This window comes from Tenebrio molitor, chromosome 3, assembly GCF_963966145.1.
Source record: "Tenebrio molitor chromosome 3, icTenMoli1.1, whole genome shotgun sequence".
NCBI lineage: Eukaryota > Metazoa > Arthropoda > Insecta > Coleoptera > Tenebrionidae > Tenebrio > Tenebrio molitor.
Genome location: NC_091048.1, coordinates 20,173,580 through 20,180,288, shown reverse-complemented (window position 1 = coordinate 20,180,288; position 6,709 = coordinate 20,173,580). Strand labels below are relative to the sequence as shown.

The 6,709-nt window shown below is 32.2% G+C and overlaps 1 long non-coding RNA gene across 1 annotated transcript; it reads right to left on the bottom strand.

Annotated features, from left to right (window-relative positions):
• Positions 1 to 5,087: 5,087 nt before the first annotated feature.
• LOC138126754 (uncharacterized) lies at positions 5,088 to 6,447 on the bottom strand. Its single transcript, XR_011157946.1, has 2 exons — positions 6,232 to 6,447; positions 5,088 to 6,175 (listed from the first exon to the last, which is right to left on the bottom strand). It is a non-coding gene; the product is annotated as an uncharacterized lncRNA (long non-coding RNA).
• Positions 6,448 to 6,709: the final 262 nt, after the last annotated feature.

The following is a 6,709-nucleotide window of genomic DNA, read 5'->3' as shown; positions in this document are numbered from 1 at the left end:
TATAAAAATATTAAATATTTATCGCGCTTGAAGTCTTGACTCTTTCTTTTTTTATGACAATTTTTTTGTATTTTTGAAATCAGTTTTGTAATATTATTTTTTGCATAATTATCGCAATGAAAATAGCACTTTTCTAAACAAAAAATCGTAATGAAAGTTGCACTTTTTTAAACGAAAAATCGTAATAAAAGTTGCATCATTTTTTTCCATCTCCTTGGAGATGATTGGCAAAGCATACCTACTTTTTTTTAATTTTTCATAAATCCCCTTAGGCCAAATTTCTCAACTTACAACGATTTGCAAAAAAATAGTTTGTATAACACGTTATGAAAGTCTTTTTTTTTCACTCATTGCTTGATTAAACTGCAAATTCAGTAAAGAAGTATGACTTTCATAACTAGTACAAATAACTATTTATTCTCATCACTAAAAAATAATAAATTAATTTTGACATAATTTCTTGTTGATGTATTTAACAGGAAAATTCAAGTGCATACATTATTTTTAGAGAAAATCTCGTCTATTGTTTGGTCAAATGCATCAACACAGAGAACGTACATATTTTTAAATATGCACTCTATTTTTCAAAAAAGATTGAAAATTGCTAAAGGTGGGTGATTTACACCACCTCGGGATTTTATGTTGGTAAGAGCGCTAAAATTTATCTCTTCTATTTGGCATCTTGAGATTCTTGCGACATGTATAGTTCTCCCAGAGCTGCAGCGGTTTTATGGCAGGGTACCATTGTATAAAAGTTAACAACACCGACAATAGGTTTAAACCGCAAGTACAACCCCTAATCGTAAATTCGTCCAAGTACTACCCTGTAAACTGACAGGTATAGAACGAAAATGATGATTGACAGGGTCTGTTTATGTCGCTTATCGGCATCTCAACAGGCGTAACAATTACTATTGCCCTGCCATAAAACCGCTGCAGCTCTGCGAGAACTATATCACAGTTACTGTTTTTATAACTTTTTTTACAAATGAATTCGGTCAGATAATAGATTATACAATCTACGGTGTCTTGATCAAGACTATGAAAAATCATATCATTATCATATCATATCATATCCTTATTCGTATCAGTTTTTCCATTAAGCAAATCTATTTTTTCCGAATTTTCTCTTATTGATTTTTTGATTTTCTTCGTATCGGAATCTAGTACATACAGGATGTCCCAAAATTGGCGTACAAACTACTTACTACCTTATCGAGGATGCTTAAATGTACATGAAAAAAATATGGAAAAAATGTAAACAAAGATATATTCGTACATCATTACCTTGCAATGTTACCGTAGTGGATTTAAAATATTTTTTTCGATTTCCAAAGCTTCTAAATTTTCTATCATCCAGGATTAAATATTGGTATAGGGCATTCATTTTAAACGTTGGGTAAAGTTGTAAACTCAAAACACCATAAATTACGAAAGCGGCAAATTTTCATTGTATCGGTACCGTAAAGTAGGAATCCCTCTGTTCATATAAAACTGGTACCACGTCGTACTTTCACCATCTTATTGACGAGCAAAAGAAAGAGACGTTAAAATATCCACAAGTAAAAAAAATTAAAACACATTTTGTGATCAGTGACCAAAAAAATGTAAAGAGATTGTTGATTTTAAATAATGTATTTGACAAATAAGATTACTTAATAAAGAAATAAGAGTAATTAGTAAAGTATCCATTACATGTATCTTTTAAAGTAAGTAAAAAATAAATAATAAAATACGTAAACAAATAAAAAATTAATCGTCATCTGAATCAAATTCACTAGATGATTCACCAGTATTGGCAACAAATGTTAATGGTTTCACTTGGTCTTCTAAAAGTTGATCTCGATCCCACCATTCTTTAATTTTGGACCCGAATATATTGAACACAGTTTTAGATTCACTGAGTTTCGGACAAGTGTCAAAGCAGGCAAGTTTTATTACAAAACCCAACATTTAAAATGAATGCACTATAGTGACTGATCATGTACTTTGTGATAATATGTACAACTAAAGGTAGCTGTCATGACAATTTCATACATATACATATTTCAAAATAATTGACGTGTTAAGTGCCACTTTCAAGGACCGCTAAATCAGCAAATAAGTCCAATAGAATTTTTTTAACATTTTTGGGACACCTGTACATACTGAACATTTACGGAACTGTGGTGGGTTTAATAAATTATAAGTTGACAACATTCTGTACAACTGTACAAAATTTGTAAACGTCGGATGATCGTTGGTCCCTCCAGCCTGAGGTACAAGTGACAAAAAATCTGTAAAATAAATGTTAAATCGGAAATACTTTTTGAAAAGTTAAACAACATATATACCAGTAATGGTTCTAAAAAAGAAATGCACAATCTCTCTGTGTGTACAGTACCCATCAGATAAGCGAAATTTTTTTTTAGTTAAGTATGTATTTAAATAAAACAAGTAGTTTTCTAGCTAACATACGTGCATTCCTTAGATTACCTCGATAGGATCCTGATTAAACTTATTGCTTAGTACGTAATGAAATCCACAACTTAATAAACATTGACTTAATTGAATAATAGACAAAATTGTAACGCGCAAACCTTCTGTGGTACTTTTTGTTAGAAACTGATTTTTAGTAATTTGCCTATCTACGACCATTTTTTTCCCATTTGTCTAAGTAATTCAAATTTGAATTCAATATCTGGAAATATTCTCATTTATTCGACAAAATGCTTCATTATACTTATAGTCGGAGAGCTGATGACGAATTTGGAGAACGTATTTTAGGCAATCAGAAATTAAAAAAAATATATTATTTGAATATTAGTGAATCTGGATTCGAGAGTCGCTAAGGGCGTTTGCGGTTATTTTACTACTGCGCAGCATATGAAACTTGCCAAAAATTTATCCCAAAAAACATACTTTAGGCAACTTGAAATTATACAGATTTTTTAGTTTAGCATTTATAGATTACAGAAATGAAAATGCCAGATTATTTGGACGGTTTTAAAGTACAACCCGACTGCTCCAAAGTCATTTTTTTAGTATACGCAAAAAATATACTTTAGGCAGTCTGAAATTTTTATGGCAGATTTATTAATTGATATTAAAAATATGTGCAAAAGAGCCAGACTAATACGAGGGTTTTAAATAATAACCCGACGCGAATAAACATTTTAAATAAGTGCGACAAAAAAGTCTTATGCGTATACATAGGTACGAGAGAGATAGTTTATCGATGTCTGCCAGCAGTAGCTAAGGGCGGCCCCGGCTCGTTTTTTTAAAATAGATTGTTAAACAAATATTTTCTTCAGCAACGCCTTTCTTTACTATAGAGCTTATACATATGTCTGCTTAGATATTCTATTTAAATAAATGTGATGTTAATTACCTAATATTAAAAATTCGCTTCAAATATGCGAATGAATATTGTCTGAATTAAAGTTACATATGAAAAAAAATCAATAATTTCAGATTAACAGAAACAAATTGCTGTTTAGAAATAATATTTTTCGAATTTTCATTAATAAATTTACGGCTTTTATATTAAAATTAGTTTAGTTCGTAAAGTTCGGAATAAATTCGATAGAACTGTAGTTTATGGTTTAGGTGTTTATTAGGCATTCACGATCTTTTTGGGACCGAGTTGGCTATGATTTTTTCTTTTCATGTTGGACTAACTGACTCAGTGATGCAAGGGATACAACTTTTTTTCCTGTCAGTGTCTATTCGACATTTTCTTGCCACCGCATTCCCAGATTTATTATTTTAATATTCGTAAGAAACTAAAAAACTAACATTAGGTGTGTAAAAATAATTTAAATTTCTGTCAAAGGAACAGTCAACAAAATTGCCAAAATAATTTTATTACGATAAAAAATTTCTATTAAAAGATTTAATTTAATTTAAAAAGGACAGACCAGATTTAAGAGATCCGGCAACAATGTACCTATTCAGAAAATATAACCTTAATTTGAAAACAACCTAACCTAACACAAAAAGTGTCAATTTCCTTTAGGGAATGTAGTTATCACCGAGGTACTGCCAACAAAATCACTAGATGGTCATAGCCAACTCGGTCCCAAAAAGACGGTGAATGCCTTTATAGGTAGTGAGAAGATCTATTAGAAAAAGGAGAAAAAAGTGGGACTTGTCATTGAAAAAAATTATTGATGACGTCATTATTAGGAGATGAAAAGCTGTCAACATAAGTAAAGTACTGAACAATATGCACTTTTTACAAACAAAGTTGACCTGTTCGATGATTTTTCTCAGATATTAATAGTTATAGTCCATTTTTTAATTATAGTCCGATGAGCTTCGTGCGAATCAAGAAGTCGACATGACGTGCGTCTGCTTTTGACATTTGACAGCAGAGCACGATGCTACCAATATTTGAAAATTTATGTTGGCAACTTGAAATAAATGTCATCACAAATTTCAATTTTTGAGATTTTGACTTGTGTTCTTTCGTGCTTTCTTGGTTTTTCTGCAAATTTATTCCTCCGTTTTCGTTTTATTTTTCAAAAAACAGTTCTTTTCAGAACTCTTTCGATAACTATTTATCAACTAATAGGTAAGATACATTGAAACTTATTGAAAACAAGATTAAACAACCAGGTTTGGATTGTCTTCCTTTCTTCTTAGATTATTTCGGCAATGCCACGAATTAGTTTATCCGCTTACACGCTGATCAGAAATTTGTTAATGTATTTTACACGGGAACGAGATAATAATGGTCCGCTTCTGCCAGTGGCTGCTGTTCAAGAAAGAGTTGCAGAAGGGTTGGATATTAGCATGCAAACAGTTTATAGGGCGAAAAAAGCAAGCGATACAAACAACGGTAATTTGCATCATTATTTAAGACCTTTATGAATAAGTGGTATAAGTGTGTCAATTTAAAATTGAGCGCAATAGTTTCCTCTTTTTTCTGTAAGGACATACCTATTTTGTAAATTGTATTAAAAGATTTGAACTTTGCAACATTTGCAATTGACAATCGTACTTATTAAAATCAATTTTAAATTTTGTAATTATTGTATAACACATTGAAATTATTGTATATTTTTCAGAGGGTTTTTACAATAGTTTGCAGTTATTAATACCCATTAACGTTTGCGATCTTTATTATTCTAGACTCTACAAATGAAAATGCTGATCCAAATGTTTCGACAAAACGTAGCATTTATTGGAAACGAGGACATACAAACAGTTCGTTTATCTTGACGAAACCTGGATATTCGCGAAAGGAGGTTTTAAACGTTCCTGGGATGACGGCAGCAGTAAATGTGTCAAGCACACTGGTTCTGAAGGGAAGCGGTACATTATTTTGCATGCGGGATCAAGGAATGGTTTCATAACAGGAGCTGATCTCGTGTTTTCATCAACCAATAAAAGTAGCGACTACCATGATTCAATGAACGCTGCAAATTTCAAGAAATGGTTAGAAACGCAACTTTTACCACAATTAAAAGTGCCTTCCATTATCATAATGGATAATGCCGCCTACCACTCTGAAGTTTTAAATAGATCTCCCACCTCCAATTGGAGAAAAGGGGATATTCAAAAATGGCTTGAAAATAATAACCTCCCTTATGACCAAACAATGTTAAAAGCAGAACTTCTGGGAATTGTAAAAAATAATAAAGAGCAAAAAGAATATGTAATAGATTCAATAGTTAGTCAACATGGTCATAAGGTTTTGAGGCTGCCTCCATATCATTGTCAGTTCAATCCCATCGAAATGGTATGGGGTATTTGTAAGAACTATTACGATTCTCATATTGGTAGAGATGGATACGGTGATGAGCATGTTAAAGCAATGTGGTTGGAAGCTTTGTCTACTGTAACCCCTGAAATATGGGCCAAATGCGTGGACCATGCTGAAAAAGAAATAGTAGATTGGTGGGAAAAAGAACAAGTTATTGAACAGCAAGAAGTGCAACCATTAATTTTTAGTGTGAACACTGGCGACTCCGACTTTAGCGATACGTCTACGTCTGACGAATGATAAATGACACTGCGCTGAAATTCTCGCCGTTAATTTTTGTACATATTCAGTTCTTAATAAAGAAAACTTCCAATCTTATAAGTTTCTGCACAATTTCAATATTGTTCTTGCAATTATTACAAATTCGGCAAATGAATCTGTCCACTTGCTGCGTAGCTTTTCATTGGTATCATAATTATGGTGGAACTGGAAATTTCAAGTAAAATTAAACAAAACCACCACAAATGTGGTTAAAACCTAACCTAAAAATTTGACATCGGGCCATCGGGATAATGTAATAAACGTACAACTCGCGTCTTGCTCCAATCGCACATGCCAAAGCGAGATGGATAGTGGGACGGACTTAATACCATACGTACAAGAATTCAATAGCTTCTTTTATATGTGTTGAAAAGAGATAGCAATATAACAGTTGCTCTACTTTTTAATTGAGCCATCGGACTATAATTAAAAAATGGACTATACAGTTTTATCGGAGCCGAGGGCTTCCTTAGCTACTGCTGGCAGACATCGATAAACTATCTCTCTCGTACCTATGTATACGCATAAGACTTTTTTGTCGCACTTATTTAAAATGTTTATTCGCGTCGGGTTATTATTTAAAACCCTCGTATTAGTCTGGCTCTTTTGCACATATTTTTAATATCAATTAATAAATCTGCCATAAAAATTTCAGACTGCCTAAAGTATATTTTTTGCGTATACTAAAAAATGACTTTG